The following is an 18,293-nucleotide window of genomic DNA, read 5'->3' as shown; positions in this document are numbered from 1 at the left end:
AGTCAGACACATTACATGGTAGCATTGCTCACCTCAGCCCCACTTGGTGGTCCACGTGTAGAGAGAGAGAGGGGAAAGAGGAGGGGAAAGGGAACAAGGAAGAGAGGACAGGAGAGGAGAGGGGGAAGAGAGAGCAGCGAGAGAGGCCAGGGAGAGAGACCTCTATTGCTAACCCAGGCCTATACCTTTTGGGGGCATGCAAGCCCACTAATTACAGGTAAAGACATGAGGAAGGGGTTGTACTATAGGTTATACAGCAATGAGAGGGGGTGGTCTAGAGACATACACACAATAGGAAGAGGAGGAATTGGGGGTATACATGTGACAAGTTGGGCAGGTCCTAGATTTAGGATGGCAGCTTAACTTTGACCTGTTCTCTGGATCTCCATAGGAACCATTATCAGTAGGGTGTAAACCCCACCTACAGGAACGAAATAGATGACTGCAGGCCTGTCCATTGTCTTTAACAGCAGGGAGCGGGGCCCACTGCAGTCTGGCAAGTGATCACCCTCAGGGGGGAATGCCTGCAAGCATCTGACCTCTCCCCACAGTCCCTGTGTGAGGATCTTTGTTTTGTCCATGTTGAGATGTAAGCCGTTCTCAAGATGTCTTTGATCTTCATCAGTAAGTGCTTCACCTGTTCTTCACTTTCAGCAAGCAAGGTTGTGTCACTACACAGAACACTGTGGTTTAAAATTTGGAAAGGTATGTGTCAGGGTTGTATCTTTTCACCTTAATTATTCAATCTGTCTCCTGAGCAAATAATTTCAGAAGCTGGATAATATCAAGAAAAATACAATATCACAAAGACTTCGTTAACAACCAACTCTTGGTCTATGTCTAGGTTCTGCACAAGCACAATTAAGTATTCTGAAATTGACATTCTTTGTGATGTTATCCATAATTTGTCATGATCCACAGCAGTCAATACAACTCAGAGTTGTATTGAACACCTTTGCATAGTCAATACAACTCATAGACACTGACTGTTCTGAAAGGGGTCATCGTAGGAGGTCCTGGATAGAGTGGGAGAAAAAAACGGAACTAAACTCAAAATCGTGAAAGAAGACTATGCTTACTGGCCAGATAGAGACTAGCGAAACCCAAGACAATGGCTCTTAGTCTAGAACTGAACTCACCCCACCCCCTCAAGTCTCTGCCAAACCGCACAGTAACAGCAGGGAGGAATACACTCCTTAAACCATCAACCATTTGACATCAAAAGGACAGCATTTGCCCAAGGACAAAGCTCAGAAGGCGGTTAGGAAGAGGAGAGGAGGAAGAATGGAAATGGGATCTGGGGAGGAGGGAGATAAGTGATGGTGTGCTGTGGGCTCTGCAAACAATGACATGACGCGAAGTGCACATGACGACGTCAATGGGAAACTGATTGGTTCTGTAAGGCCTCAGCCCATGCTCAGAGAGTCTAAATACATGCACACACAGACACTCACATAAACACAAAGTAAAAAACGAAGGTAGTTACTGGATTAGTCATTTATTGGGGGGATGACAGGGGAAGTTGGGGGGGAAGGGGGGAGCTAATAACAATGCATACAAGAAAGAAGAAAGTGCTCTAAAATTGATTGTGGTGATGGTTGTACAATTCTTCTTGATATGACTGAACTATTGAATTGCATGATATGTGGATTATGTGCCGATACAACTTTTTAAAAAATCCATAGGTAAACAACATTCTGGTATTATCTACTTCAAGCCAAAATCCATCTGACATCAATAATGAAACTCCTCTTTGCACCTACTCTTTTAAACCTGGCTTTAATTTCAGATTTCCCTGTCTGCAACCATTAAAAATTCTCTTTCCTTTCTCCCCACCTCCCCCTCTCCCATGTCCCACAGGAACTGTCGGTCCCGTTGTTTTCTCCTCCAGATTGTTCATCCAGCCTATCTTATTTAGACACACCTGCAGAGATAATAACATGCACAAAAACAAGACAGAGCAAAACCAAGAACAATATACAACAAAACAATAACAACAAACCACTGACAAAAAACAAAACAAAACACAACAAAAAAGAGAAGCTTGTAGTTAGTTCAAGGATCATTTGTTGGCCTTTAGGAGTGTTTTCCAGTCCAGTCTGTTGGGGCACCATGCCCTGGCCCCAAAGTCCACCTTCAGCATTCCCTGGGGACCTTGCCGCTCCATTCCCTTGCTGTTCCGCTGCACTCCCCCTGTGCTTTGCCTCAATGTGGTGGGATCAGATTGAGCGCAATTCCCACACTGTGTCTCTGCTGCTGTCCCCTGCAGGGCCATGGGTCAGTGAGGGGCATCATGTCTCATAGTGGGGCTGGCCATGTGGTCCTCTCTGTGGGCTGGCTGCTCTAATTGGGGTCATCGTCCTCAAGGCCTGGTGGGCCAGGATGTGCTCCACTCTCTCCTCCTCCCCCTTCATCTGCTCCCATGTGCTCCGATCAGATATGTCCCTCTGCTGGAGCTGCAGATTCAGTGCCTTCCTTTGAAATAAATTCTTCTGGGGGGAGGGGCAGGCATCCACTTAGTATTTGGGACTGGGGCCAGCCCTCCAGACCTCTCCACTGGTTCCCTACTCCAAGCCAGAAGGTTGCATTCCCACCTTGGGGCACTGGGTTGAAGTGTGGAGATATAAACAATACCCTCCCCTTGGGTGGGTTAGTGCCCTGTGCCTCTGCTACCCATTTCTTTTTTATTATTATTTTTTCCCTTTCCCCACCTCCTTTTTAGTTGGCTACCATGTGTATCCCTGTATTTGGTTTGGTCCCTGCCATACTACCGGGTCCTCACCCCAGGAATGTTTGTATACAGTAGCTTTTTCCCTATGTCCCTTTTGCATTTTTTTTTTAAGCTTAGCTCAGCGGACTCATGTTGTACTTGTCCTTTTGTCCTTGGCTTACTTCGCTTAGCATGGTTTCCTCCAGATCTTCCCATGCAGCAATGTGCTTCATACGTTCATCCCTGCTTTTTAGTGATGCGTAGTACTCCATTATATACATGTACCACAGTTTTTTAATCCACTCGTCAGTTGATGGAAATTTGGGTTGTTTCCAATTCCTTGTGATTGTGAACCGTGCCGCAATGAACATTGGAGCGCAGATGTCTGGCCTTGGTTTGTTTCTTGCCTCTTCTGGGTAGATGCCCAGTAGGGGGACTGCTAGGTCTTATGGTAACTCGATTTCCATCTGTTTTAGATATCGCCAGATTGATTTCCGTAGTGGCTGTACATACTTACAGGTCCACCATCAGTGAATGAGAGTTCCTGTCTCCCCACAGCCCCTCCAACACTTGTTGCTCATTCCTCTAGTTCTTTAACGCTTCTTCCCCCTGCTATCATGACCCCAGTTCCACCTTACAAATCCAGCTAGACAAAAGCATGTACACTGGTACAGATAAGAGCTATCAACACATGGAATCTAGAACAGATAAACCCCTTGGGACCAATAATGAGAGCAGCAACTCCATGAGGGGAGGGAGAAGATGGGGGGAGAAGGGGAGAAAAGGGGAGCCAATTTCAATGATCAATGTATAATACACCTCTCCCCCCAGGGGGATGAACAACAGAAATATGGGTAAAGGGAGACAGTGGACAGTGTAAAATATGAAAATAAAAATAATTGATAAATTATCAAGGGTTCAGAGGATGTACCGTGGTACAGATAGGAACTAGAAACACAGGGAATCCAGGACAGATAAGCCCCTCCAGACCAGTGATGAGAGTAGTGATACTGGGAGGGTGGAGGGAAGGTGGGGTGGAAAGGGGGAACTGATCACAAGGACCTACATAACCCCCTCCCTGGGGGAAGGACATCAGAAAAGTGGGTGAAGGGAGATATAGCACAGTGTGAGACATGACAAAATAATAATAATTTATAAATTATCAAGGGTTTGTGAGGGGGGAGGGGAGGGAAATCAGGAGCTGATACCAAGGACTCAAGTAAAAAGAAAATGTTTTGAGAGTGATGATGGCAACAAATGTACAAATGTGCTTGACACAATGGGTGGATGTATGGATAGTGATGAGTTGTACAAGCCCCCAATAAAATGATTTTTAAAAAATTATTAAGGATTCATGAGGGTGGGAGACTAGGAAGGGAGGGAGAAAAAGAGGAGCTGATACCAATGGTTCAAGAAGAAAGAAAATGTTTTGAGAATGATGAGGGCAGCATATATAAAAAGTGATTGATACAAGTGATGTATGGATTGTTATAAGAGCTGTAAGAGCCCCCAATAAAATCATTTATTAACAAGAGCAACAATAAATAAAATCTTCTGTTCAGCTTTTATTTCATCATTTCATCATTTCCTCTCATCACTTCAGCTTCTCAGTGTTCAAGAGCAAGTTACAAACTCACTTCTTACATCCAGTTGGCCTTTTGGTTGTTGTGTTTTCTGTCTTTTAAAATAACCTTTTTTCTTTCTTATGTATGTATGATACACTTGCTCTCATCCCATAGTTCCTCTGGTCTTCTGCAATCATTAGTGCTCAAGGCATCAAATCTATTCTTGAGATGTTCTCTACATTCAGACAAGGTGTACTTTGGGTCGGGCCCTGGTGGCATACCAACTTATGTTTTAGGCTGCTGAGTTTGAACCTACCAGTTCCTCTGAGGGAAAGGTGAGGCTTTCTGCTCCCATAAAGATGTCCAGGCCTCAGCAATTGCCAGGAGCAGTTCTACCGCAGCCTATATGCTCAGTATGAGTAGTAACCAACTAGATGGCAGTGAATTTGAGTTCTTTGTTGTTATACTCAATGTTATATTTGGGGCCTCATAGATTCTATTTTCCCCCCCAGCTTCAATTTAACCTGTGTTAGGTAGGGTCCTCTAGAGAAACAAAACCAGGACTCTTATAAATATATATATATATGAATAGGTTTATACAGCACAAAGGAATATAGCAGCTAATTAGTCCACACAACAGAGGGCTCAGTTCAACTCACTTCTGTGGAACAGTTAATATACTGGAAGTCCTTCAATTTATGAGGGCTGCCAGGTCCAAGGTCAAGGGAGCAGACAGCTGAGTCTTCCCTTTGGGCAAGGCAGGCAGAGTCCACTCACAGGTAACAAGCATCAGGGCAGGTCACCAACAGTTTGCAGCTCAGGAGCTTACTGAAGCAGGCTCAGATGGAATATCGAACTCAGGCAATGCAAGACGACAGAATCCACTAGCCTCAAGCTCAAGCAATGTATACACCAGCAGTGTGGCGAAGCAGGTCTCAAAGCTCTAGCTACGTGACCCACGGGTTGGCTTGTCCCATGGGTAGTGTAGCTCACAAGTTGAGGCAGAGAACTAGCTAAAGCAGCCACAAGCTGGTCTAATCACCAGAGAGCAAGAGAGAGAAGGGCAGGCCATTTATCTCTTTGCCCTCCAATCAAACTTCAACCTCATTAATCCCACATGTTCCTATTGGCCAGGTTGGCACAATAAACCTACCTATCACACTTGCTCATAAGCAATTGATGGTCTGTTAATCAGCTTGACACTGGCCTTGTTCTGACTGACTATTGTGAGTTTCTCAATCTTCTCTCTTCACAGATGTAGTTGATTTGATTCCTTTGTACTCCACCTGGCAAGTCGTGTATAGCCATTTTTTTATTAATCATTCTATTGGGGGCTCTTACAAATCTTATAACAATCCATCATTCAATTGTATTAAGTATACTTGTACATTTGTTGCCATCAACATTTCTAAAACATTTTCTTTCTACTTGAGCCCTTAGTATCAATTCTTCTTTTTCCTCCTCCCTCACACATCCTTCCACCCTCATGAATCCTTGATCAATTATATATTATTGTTGTTATTTTGTGTTTTACACTGTCTGTTGTCTCCCTTCACCCACATTTCTGTTATTCCTCCCCCTGGGGGTGGACTATATATCCAACCTTGTGATAGGTTCACTCTTTATCCACCCCTCCCCACCCTCCCCCCACCATTCCCCTACTCTCATGATATTGCTACTCCCACTACTGTTCCTGAGTGTTTTATCTGTCCTGAATTCCATGTGTCAAGAGTTCGTATCTGTACCAATGTGTGTACGCCGATCTACCCAGATTTGTAAGGTAGAACTAAGTCATGGTAGTGGTGGGGGTGGGGATAAGCAGTCAGGAACTGGGGCAGTGGTTCTCAACCTGTGGGTTGTGACCCCTTTGGGGGTCGAATGACCCTTTCACAGGGGTTGCCCAATACATCCTGCATATCAGACATTTACATTAAGACTCATAACAGTAGCAAGCTTATAGTTATGAAGTAGCAATGAAAATAATTTTACGGATGGGGGGGTCACCACAACATGAGGAACTGTACTAAAGGTCGTGGCATTAGGAAGGTTGAGAAGCACTGAACTAGAGGAATGATGTGTATTTCATTGGTGATCTGCTGCGCCCTGGTTGAATTGTCCCTTGTAATCCTTCTGTGGGGGAATGTCCAATTGTCTACAGATGGGCTTTGGGTCTCCACTCTGACCCCTCCTTATTCACATCGATATAATTGTTTGTTTTGGGTCTTTTGGTACCTGATACCAGATCCGATCGTCACTTCATGATCACACAGGCTGGTGTGCTTCTTCCATGTGGGCTTATTTGCTTCCCTGCTAGATGTCTGCTTGTTTAGCTTCAAGCCTTTAAGACCCCAGGCACTATATCTTTTGATAGCTGGACACCATCCACTTTCTTTACCACATTTGCTTATGCACACATTTTGTCTTTAGTGATCGTATTGGGAAGTTGAGTATCACACAGTGCCAGATTATTAGAACAAAGTGTTCTTGTGTTCAGGGAGGTCTTGAGTAGAGGCCCAAAATCTGTCTGCTATCTTTATACTTAACATAGAAATATATGTATATTGGCCTCTATCCCTTTCATTATAAATTAATATATTTACATGTAAACATGGCTATAGCTATACCTCTATAAGTAGTTTTTGCTTCCTACTTCTTTACTCTATTTCCTTTCACCTTCCTCCTGTCCCACTATATTGCTCACTCTCATTTTTAAAATGTTATTAAAAAAAATATTTGCAATGAAAAACTTGGTGTTGCAAATGTTGTCTTATGATCATTGGCATTATTTCTGTTACTAATGCTACTAACCCTTCATTTCCAACTTTTGAATTTCAATCACTAGCTATCAATGTAATTTGATTACATGTGTGATTAGTTTCAGATTGGAGAATATGGTAAAAATATTCAGTTTCTTCATCTTTAGCATTAGTGGCTGGTATATCAACTTGAATGATAATGACTCCATTAACAGGTTTTCCTTATAGGTGTACATTAATTGATAGATTGCACTGCAGGGTAGATATTGAAATGTTTTTTGCTGTTTTTCTTTCTTTAAAAAAAAAATTATGCATGTGATCCATTCCTTCTTAATCTGTCATTCCTGGTGCAGTGGACAATCTAATTGTGGGATTCAAAATAACCAATACCAAGTTCACTTAAGCTGACTAATGCTAACATCTATGCATTTCATTTCATTTTTGATGCCTTCTAATTCCTAGATTTATACTGAATGCATTCCACATCCTGATTCATGACTAATGGATATTTGCAGTGGTTTCTTCTCCTTTTGAGTCTTGCTCCCGCAGCAGACGAAAGTTCTACTCCATGCACGTCATTGAAGTTGATGTCTCAAGGACTCTTCCCCAGTGACATACTGAGGGCACCGTCTCCGACAATGTTCCATTCCATCCGTAAGGTTGGTATTATCCATTTCCCCCCAAAAGTAGATGTCTAGGCCCTTAATCCCAGTCTGTATTAAATCTGGAAGCCCTGCTGAAACCTGCCCATCATGGGGACTGTGCTGGTATTTGAAATGCTGGTGGCATAGCGTCCAGCATCACAGCAACATATGAGCCACCACAGAACAGCAGACTGACAGAAGAATGGTGGTTCTGATTTGTGGAACCCACTAAATGTTTCACACACTAAGAACATTCAATGTAACCAGTCCATTTGGGGTCCCGATACAGACCACGAACAAAAATAAATAAACCCGAGATCACTGCACTGACAGTAGTTAGAACAAAAAATAAGTAATGTAAGATATTTTGAAAATCTATATTTTGGCTATATATCCTAAAGCCTGTTCTCAGACAGGGGTGTGGATAAGAAGACTAGAAGTCAAAGTTTTGTTGACATTTATTAAGGCATAGAGACCTGTGAGACAGACCTACAGGGGAGGCACCGTAGTGAGCAGGGTCGCTTGAGCTTACAAAGTAAACCGTTTATTTATTTACTTTTAATTTTTTATTTTATTGGGGACTCTTACAGCTCTTATCACAATCCATACATATATCCATTGTGTCAAACACATCTTTACATATGTTGCCATCATCTTTTTCAAAACATTTTCTTTCTACTTGAGCCCCTAGCATCAGCTCCTCATTTTTCCCCCTCCCTCCCCCATCCCCATGATAATTTATAAATTACTCTTTTTATTTTTTTTCATGTCTTACACTGACTGCTGTCTCATTTCATCCACTTTTCTGCTGTCCGCCCCCTTGGGATGGGGGGTCATACATCGATCATTGTGATCGGTTCCTCCTTACTCCCCCTCTCCAACCTTACCCTCCTAGTATCGCTGCTCCCCTTATTGGTCCTGAGGGGTTTATCTGTTCTGGATTCCCTGTGTTTCAAGCTCTTATCTGTACCAGTGTACATGTTCTGATCTAGTCAGATTTGTAAGCTAGAATTGAGGTCATGTAGGTAGGGGAGTGGGGGCAGAGGAAGTATTAAAGAACTAGAGGAAGGTTGTGTGTTTCATTTGTGCCGTACTACATCCTGACTGGCTCATCTCTTCCTTGTGACCTTTCTGTAAGGGGATGTCCAATGGTCTACAGATGGGCTTTGGGTCTCCACTCTGCACTCCCCCTCATTCACATTGATATGATTTTTTGTTCTGGGTCTTTGAGGCCTGATACCTGATCCCACTGACACCTCCTGATCACACAGACTAGTGTGCTTCTTCCCTGTGGCTTTGTTGCTTCTGAGCTAGATGGCCGCTTGTTTATCTCCAATCCTTTCAGACTCCAGGTGCTATATCTTTTGATAGCTGAGCACCATCAGCTGTCTTCACCGTATTTGCTTATGTTCCCATTTTGCCTTCAGTGATCTTGTTGGGAAGGTGAGCATCACAGAATGCCGGGTTATTAGAGCAAAGTGTTCTTGTGTTGAGAGAGTACTTGAGTCGAAGCTCAATGTCCATCTGCTACCTTAATACTTAACATATAAACATATGTACATTTGTGCTTGGCTTACTTTGCTTAGCATGATTTCCTCCAGTTCTTCCCATGAGGTAAAGTGCTTCATGCATTCATCACTTATTTTTAGAGATGCATAGTACTCCATTGTATGTATGTACCACAACTTTTTGATCCATTCATCCATTGATGGAAATTTGGGCTTTTTCCAACTCCTTGCAATTGTGAACTGTGCCACAATGAACATTGGAGCACAGATGTCTGACCGTGGTTTGTTTCTTGTCTCTCTTGGTATATGCCCAATAGGAGAATAGCTATGTCGTATAGTAGTGCGATTTCCATCTGTTTTAGATATCGCCAAATTAATTTCCATAGTGGCTGTATATACCTACAGGTCCACCAGCAGTGGATGAGAGTTCCTATCTCACCACAGCCCTCCAACACTTGTTACTTTCTGATTTTTTTGAAATGGATATCTTTGAGGGTGTTAGGTGGTATCTCATAGTTGTTTTAATTTGCATTTCTCTTATGGCTAATGATCGGGAACATTTTCTCATAGGTTTATTGGCCATTCAGATTTTCACACTTGTGAATCTTCTGTTCAGGTTCTTTGCCCACCTCCTTAGTGGGCAAATTAGCTTTTTTTCTTATTGTAAGCTAGCAAAGTATTATAGATTTTAGTAACAAGGCCTTTGTCTGATTTGTCATTGCTAAAGATGATTTCCCAGTCTGTTACTCTCTTGGTGAATTCTTTCAATGTACATAGGTGTTTTATCTTCCGTATATCCCACTTGTCAATTTGTGCCTCCTCTGTATTTGTGTTCTTCCCCATTTCTGACAGCCTATGTATTGCCCGCGCCAAAGTTCTCGGGTTTGTCCCAATTTCCTCATTAATGGCCCTAATGGTTTGGAGTTTTACCTCAAGGTCTGTGATCCACCTTGAGTTTATTCTTGTGCATGGAGTGAGGTAAGGGTCTTGCTTCATTTTTCTGCAGGCTGACATCCATTTTTTTGAGCACCACTTATTGAAGAGGGCATTCGCTTCGCATTTGATATTTTCTGGGCCCTTATTAAAGATCAGTTGTCTGAATGCTGATGTTTTTATTTCTGGGTTTTTCAGTTCTTTTCCATTGGTCTGGGTATCTGTCATTATACCAGTACCACACTGTTTTGACCACTGTGGCTGTATAATAGGTGCTAAATAAGTACAACACGAGTCCACTGAGGTAAGTTTAAAAAACTGGGGCATAGGGGAAAAGCTACTATATACATACATTCCTGGGGTGAGGTCCAGGTAGTATGGCAGGAGCCAAACCCAATCCAGGGATACATATCACAGCCAACTAAATAGAAGGGGGGAAAAAAAAGACATGGGTGTGGGAGAGCAGGGCACTCACCCACTCAAGGGGAGGGTATTATTTATATCTCCACAGGAGAGGGAGAGAAAGACCAGGCTTCAACCTGGTGAGCCAAGACATGAATACAACACACTGGCATGTAGCAGGGAACCAATAGAGAGGTCTGAAGGGCCAGCCTCATTCCCAATTACATGGACTGCACTCCCCCCACCCTGAAAAATGCACTTCAGAGGACAGCACTGAAGCTACAGCTCAGGGAGAGGGGCATGTCTGATCAGAGCACACAGGAGCAAACAAGCCCTGAGCACAATATTCCCGCACAGAGCAGTAAATGCATAGAGAGGACCATAGGGCCAGCCACACTATGAGACACGACATCCCTCACTGAACCAAAGCGCTACGGGGGACAACACAGGAGACACAGTGTGGAGATGCACCCGATCTGACCCCATCACATTGGGGTGAAACACTAAGGGTGTGCAACAGAGCAGCAAGGGGAGCAAAGTAGTGAAGTCCCTGGGGAATACCAAAAATAGACTTTGGGGCCAGAGTGTGGCACCCGATCAGACTAGACTAGAAAACACTCCTAAAGATCAACAAACAGGCCTGGGACTATTTATAGGCTTTTCCTTTTTTGTCATTGTTTTTTGATGTTGTTATTTTGTTTGTTCTGTCTTCCTTTATTGTTTGTTTGGCTTTGTCTTGTTTTGCACTTATTATTGTCTCTGCATGTCTATCTAGATAATATAGGCAGGATAAACAATTCGGAGGAGAAAATAACAGGACCGATGGTTCTGGTCGGGGTGGTTACGGAGAGAGGGAGGTGGGAGAAAGGAAGTGGGTGTCAACCAACCCAGGGACAAGGGAACAACAAGTGATCTAAAAATCAATGGAGAGAAGGGCGTAGGATGTCTGGTGGGGCTTAATCAAGGGTAATGTAACTGAGAGGAATTACTGAGACCTGAATGAAGGCCAAAGAGGATAATGGGACAAGAGGAAAGTAAAAGGAAGTAGAGGAAAGAACTAGGAGGCAAAGGGTATTTATGGAGGTCTAAATACAGGCATGTACATATGTATATATATTTATGTATAACGATAGGGAAATAGATCTATGTACTTATATTTATATGCTAAGTATTAAGGTAGCAGATTGACAGTGGCCTCGATTCAAGTACTCCCTCAATTCAAGAACACTTTGCTCTAATAACCTGGCATTCTGTGATGCTCACCTTCCTGACAAGATCACCGAAGACAAAATGGGAGCATAAGCAAATGTGGTGAAGAACGCTGATGATGCCCAGCTATCAAAAGATATAGCACCTGGAGTCTGAAAGGATTGGAGATAAACAAGCGGCCATCTAGCTGAGAAGCAACAAAGCCACAAGGAAGAAGCACACTAGTCTGTGTGATCAGGAGGTGTCAATGGGATCAGGTATCAGGCCTCAAAGACCCAGAACAAAAAATCATATCAACGTGAATGAGGGGGAGTGCAGAGTGGAGACCCAAAGTCCATCTGCAGGCAATTGGACATTCCCTTCCTGAAGGGTCACAAGGAAGAGACAAGTCAGTCAGGGTGTAGTATAGCACCTATGAAACATACAACTTTCCTATAGTTCTTTAATGCTTCTTTCCCCTCCACCCCCCACTATCATGACCTCAATTCTACCTTACAAATCTGACTAGACCAGAGCATGTACACTGATACAGATAAGAGCTTACAACACAGGGAATCCAGGACAGATTAACCCCTCAGGATCAACAATGAGAGGAGCAATACCAGGAGAATAAAGGGAAGGTGGGGGAAGAAAGCAGGAACCAATCACAATGATCTACATATAATCCCTTCCTAGGAGAATGGACAATAGAAAAGTGGGTAAAGGGGGACAGCAGTTAGTGTAAGACATGGGTGGGGGGAAAATGATAAATTATCAAGGATTGATGAGGGAGGGTGAGGGAGGGGAAATGAGGAACTGATATCAAGGGCTCAAGTAGAAAGAAAATGTTTTGAAAATGATGGCAACCTATGTACAAATGTGCTTGGCACAATGGATGTATGTATGGATTATGATAAGAACTGTAAGAGCCCCCAATAAAATGATTTAAAATAAAAAAATAAAAGACAAATATTTAAGAGCCCCCAAAACAAAAACAGAAATAAATATATGTACATAGATCTATATCCCTATTGTTATATATAAATATATTTGCATATGTAAATGCATGTATTTAGACCTCTATACATGTCCTTTGTCTCCTAGTTCTTTCGTCTACTTCCTTTTGCTTTCCTTTGTCCCACTATCATGGTAGGTCTTCATTTGAGTTTCGGTAATACCGCTCAGCTTGAGATAGTTAAGGTTTATTGTTCCAACCTGGCCGATAAACACATGTGGAAATAATTTAAAGGCGAGAGATAAATGGCCCGGAGAGCTACGCCTTTCTAGTTCTTGGGTCTTTTGCACTCTGATGGTTGGACCAGGGTGCAGCTGCCTTAGTCAGTTCCCTGCTTCAGCTGGCAAGGATCACTTCCTGCAAGACATCCCTGAGAAGCCACATGGATCTACTCTGATGCAGCCCTGGGTGCTGGAGCAGCTGGGTGGAGACCCCTGCCAATGCTGAGATGCTTATACATCACTGATTGGGCTTTCCTCCTGCAGTCGGCATCATAGTGTGTGTTTTGTGAGATTGAGGAGGACTTTGTAAATTGGTGTTGGACATATGAGCTAATGTTGGACTTATGGGCTTGGACAGCACTGGGTTGGGATACTTTCTTAATATATACTTACCCTTTATATAAAACTCTCTGTAATATACATATGAGTTTCTGTGGACCTACCCAGACTAACACACAGCTATATTGCTCTTAATCAAGCCTCATCAGGCATCCTATACCCTCCTTGCCATTAATTTTAGGTCACTTGTTTCCTTGTCTCTGGGTTGGTTGACACCCCCTTTGCGTTCCCCTGCCTTCCCCTCTCCCATGTCCCCCCAGAACTGTCGATCCTGTTGTTTTATCCTCCGGATTGTTTATCCCGCCTATCTCATCTAAATAGATATGCAGAGACAATAATACACACAAAAACAAAACATTGCAAAACAGAGGAACAAAAGAAAACAAAAACAAAAAACCAACAACACAAAAAAGAAAAGCCTATAAATAGTTCCAGGTCATACTTACCTGGCAAGGGAGATACCATGATCATGAAGGTGGTTTCCCAGGGTGAGGCTTACCCATTGCACTCCGGGGTGTGCTGACCCCTGTGATTTCTCCAAATGTGGGAAACTTGACTGTGTAATTTGTGGTAGTGGGGGACTGCATTCACACTATCCCATGGAAAATAAAAGTTCTAGGTCTATTTGTTGACCTTTAGGAGTGTTTTCTGGTCGAGGCTGATGGGGTACTTGCCCTGGCCCCAAAGTTTATTTTTGGTATTCCCTGGGGAATTCATTGCATTGCTCCCCTTGCTGCTCTGTTGCACGCCTGTGCGCCCTTAGTGTTTCCCCCCAGTGTGGTGGGGTCACATTGGGCACAATTCCCACACTGTGTCGCCAGTGTTGTTCCTCGAAGTGTTATGGGTCAGTGAGGAACGTCATGTCTCGTGGTGGGGCCGACCCTATGGTCCCCTCTGTGTATTGGCTGCACTGAGCAGGAATATTGTGCTCCGGGCTTGGTGGGCCAGGAAGTGTTCCAGTCTCTCCAGGTTAGAATTCTTTATGGGCACAGAGAACGGCCTCTTTTCCCCATGGAGTGACCGATTGGCTTGAACCAACAGCTTGGAGCTCAGCAGTCAAATACTTCCCTGACAGCTCCAGCAGAACTCCTTGAGCATCAGAAAGGGTTTCATTGTTGTTGATTTGCTCTTCTTTATACTTGTTTCTTTGCTCTGTCACTTAGGAATGTGCTAACACTTACAGGTAGTGGCCAGGAGATGAATGTAGCTCTTCACCTGCAACAAGTTCAAAGCAGACAGTACTTAAGCTGGTCCAGCTGCTCTCTGATGCCATAAAGAACCAGGTTCTTTCCATTTTTGCACTCTGCCACCTTTCATGTATTGCCTTTTAACTTTACAGGTTTTGTCTCATGGATATAAAATGAGTACCTCAACTCCAAAATTTTCATTTCAGGAAAAAAGGCATAGGGCAAAAAACCCATTGTAGATTGATTTGTTACACAAAAAATAAGCGTTAGGTTGGCTGGGTCATGATTCTCAGTGGTTTGATAAGCACATACACATATGAGGAAAAGGCTGGAAGGGAATCCTCACACAGGTCACCCCGGAGAGGTGCAGAGCTCACACAGGGCAGGGAATCACTGCAGTCCTGCCAGCTTCACGCTACCTGGGACATCTGGGAGTAGCGCAGTCTGAAGGTTTTGTCTCAGTAGTGGAAAAAACTGATCTTAGATTATCAGCTGCTATAATTCTGCCTAATGAAATTTAAGAGGAGCTTTGGTGGTGCAGTGATTATGTGTTGGGCGGATAACCTCAAGGTCATCTGTTCGAAACCACGAGCCCCTTCAAGGCTTTTTAATTCCATAATGACTTACAGTCTCAGACACTCACAGGGGCAGTTCTACCCTGTCCAGTAGGGTCACTATGAGTCAGAATGAACTCTGTGGCAGTGAGTTTTGATTTAATGAAAGTTAAAAGCAAGGCTGGAAATAACTAAAGTCAATTACAAGTGTTTTAAATATGTTCCAGGACAAAATTCAAGCATATTATTAAAAATACGAGATTATCCAGCACCCATCATAGTAAACTCACAACTGACATCTAATCCACAATTACCAGATGTCAAGAAGGTGGCTATGATCCACAATCAGGAGGAAGACCAGTCAATCAAGATAGATACAGGAGTGACGCAGACAAGGTGTAGGAGAAGCATTAAACAGTCTTATTTAGACAAGAAGCTGGAAAAAGAGATGGGGATTATAACACAAACATGGTCAATGTAAAAAGACCCAAGTAATAATAATATATACATGCATATATCTAAGATAAGAAATACACTGAATAGAATTGATTAATAGCAGATTAGATAGTGAATGAAGAAAGATCAATGAAGCTGATGATATAGCAGTAGAAGCTATCAAAAATTAAACATGGCAGGGTACTGAAAAGAAATGAAATAGAATATGAATGAGCTGAGCAAAGAAGTTTCTTTTTTAATACAGTAAAATATTTTAAAGGATAATAACTCAGCAAAACTCTTTCCATTGAGTCGGTGGGTTTAAGAGACTGTAACTATTTAAGGCAGTAGGAAGCCCAGCCTTTCTCCCACAGAGAAGTTGGTGGTTTCAAACTGCCGACATGCAGATCGCAGCCCCAGTCACCGCTACACCAGCAGGGCTCCTAAATAACTTTGGACATATTATAAAAATGGAGGCCCAGACAAATGCACTGTAAAACCCCTCCACAAAGAGAACCGGAGAAAACCAAGACAGACTGATCATCTGGAGCCCTGGATCTCTGAAGGAGCTGAGCCCACACACAGCAAACAGGCAGCCTGGAGAATAGTCTACATTCCCCGTGGGCTGTGAGCATGGACAGAGGAGAGGGGCATTGGGCGGGTCTACTGTACACAGAGACATTACTGACCTTCCCTGAGCTCCAACGACTAGTCTGATTTTCCTTCTTGGAATCTGTTCCTTTAAACAGACTAAATTTTTCAACAGAACACAATGCTCAGAGCCAAATGCTCTACTTGTTTTCCTGGATGATCATTCAAATTAATCATGTCTTTTAGGCACAATAGTTTTTTGTCATGCCCCAAAGTTTAAGAGGAACACTTGGCGTGGGGGTGGGTGGTGGTGGTGGCAAATGGCTTACCTGGGTAACTCCAAATTCCATGAAAGCCAGAGGTAGAACAGGAATATTAACCACAGTACTAGGCCAAAGTTTTGAAAGTAAAAAGCACTGTTTGTTCACGTCTAAATAACATCACTAGCAACTACATTTTGTAAAACCCGCAGGTCATATATGAAAAAGAATACTGAATATAAATTCATTAAACAATTTTTGTTGTATGTCTATTATAATAATCTTTAAAATAAAGAAAAATGAACACCTCTTGAGTAGACCTGGCTATATGAGGGGGTACCCCAAAACACCAGGAATTGCGCTGGGCGGAGAGAAGCTTTCTTAGTACGCATTTTTCCCCGCTAGGCGAGCATTGAGCAACTTGCTCTGAGTTAGTGCATCCAGTGGGGACACCTGGGAAGGTTCTATCTGGTCACCGTGAATTTTTTCATAAAAGCATTTTCACTCTAACCTCAATTTTTGTAATGGCAGATTTAAGAGAACAGCTGTGAAATTTTGTTTCCTGCTCGGGGAAAATACCATAGAAACTGTTGTGGTGTTGAATACAGCTTACAAGGACACTGCTATGAGAAAAACTCAAGTGTATGAGTGTTTTTCTCTTTCCAAAAAAGGTGAAATGTTAATTGATGACAAACCTCATTCTGGACATCTGTCAATTTCCCAAACTCGTAGTGAATTTGGAGTTCGTTCCACCAGGTCAGACTGTTAATGAAGCTTCCTATTTAAAGGTTCTGAAAAGATTGCATAACAGTGTGTGATAAAAAAGACCTGATTTGTGGCAGACGGGGACTTGTTTTACCACCATTACAATGCACCTGCTCATACAGTCATCTCAGGGAGCCAGTTTTTGGAAAAAAACTGCATGCGTCTGTAGCCCCACACACCTTACTAACCCGAGCTCACTCCATGTGACTTCTTTTTGTTTCTGCAAATGAAGAGGGACATGAAAGGACATTGATTTGATGACATAGAAGTGGTAAAGACAAAAACAAGGGAGGTGCTGGCAGGCATCCAAAGATGTGAGTTTGAAAAATATTTCCACAGAGCAGCAAGGGGAGCAAAGTGATGAGATCCCCGTGATGCAATACCAAAAGTGATGGAATACCAAAATAGACGTTGGAGACAGAGTGTGACACCCCATCAGACTGGAAAACACTCTTAAAGGCCAACAAATAGACCTTGAACTATTTATGAGCTTTTCCGTTTTTGTCAGTGGCTTTCTTTTTGTTGTTGTTGTTTTTTCTCTTTTTTGTTGTTGTTATTGTTTTGTTGGTCTTGGTTTCCTTTGTTGTTTTGTTTGGCTTTGCCTGGTTTTTGCGCTTATTAATGAATCTGCTTGTCTATCTAGATAAGATAGGCAGGATAAATAATTTGGAAATGAAAAGAATGGGACCAGTGGTTCCAGGGGGATATGGGAGAAGGGGAGGTAGGTGAAAGGAAGGTGGGGGAACAACTAGTGAACTAAAATCAATGGAGAGAAGGGCGTAGGATGCCTAGTGGGGCTCAATCAAGGGCAATGTAACAGCAAGTTATTACTTAACCTGAATGAAGGCCGAACATGATGGTGGGACCAGAGGAAAGTAAAGGGAAATAGAGGAAAGAACCAGGAGGCAAAGAACATTTATAGAGGACTAAGTACAGGCATGTACATGTAAATATATATATAATGAGAGGGGAATAGAACTATTACTCATATCTATATGTTAAGAATTAAGGTTGCAGGTGGACATTGGGCCTTGATTCAAGTACTCTCTCAACACAAGGACATTTTGTTCTAATAATCCAGCATTCTGTGATGCTCACCTTCCTGACGTGATCTCTGAAGACAAAATGGGAGCATAAGCAAATGTGGTGAAGAAAGCTGATGGTGCCTGGCTATCAAAAGATATAGTGTCTGGGGTCTTAAAGGCTTGAACTTAAACAAG

General features: G+C 42.8%; 1 non-coding gene across 1 annotated transcript; it reads left to right on the top strand.

Annotated features, from left to right (window-relative positions):
- The first annotated feature begins 13,719 nt into the window (after positions 1-13,719).
- On the top strand, positions 13,720-13,883 carry LOC115873670. The gene has a single exon (XR_004048559.1). It is a non-coding gene; the product is annotated as a U1 spliceosomal RNA (small nuclear RNA).
- Positions 13,884-18,293: the final 4,410 nt, after the last annotated feature.

The sequence above is a fragment of the Echinops telfairi genome, unplaced genomic scaffold (assembly GCF_000313985.2).
Source record: "Echinops telfairi isolate 266 unplaced genomic scaffold, ASM31398v2 ScPeMD7_7469;HRSCAF=8507_0, whole genome shotgun sequence".
Taxonomy (NCBI): Eukaryota; Metazoa; Chordata; class Mammalia; order Afrosoricida; family Tenrecidae; genus Echinops; species Echinops telfairi.
The sequence above is the reverse complement of the archived record's forward strand: the minus strand, read 5'-3'. Positions and strand labels throughout refer to the sequence as shown.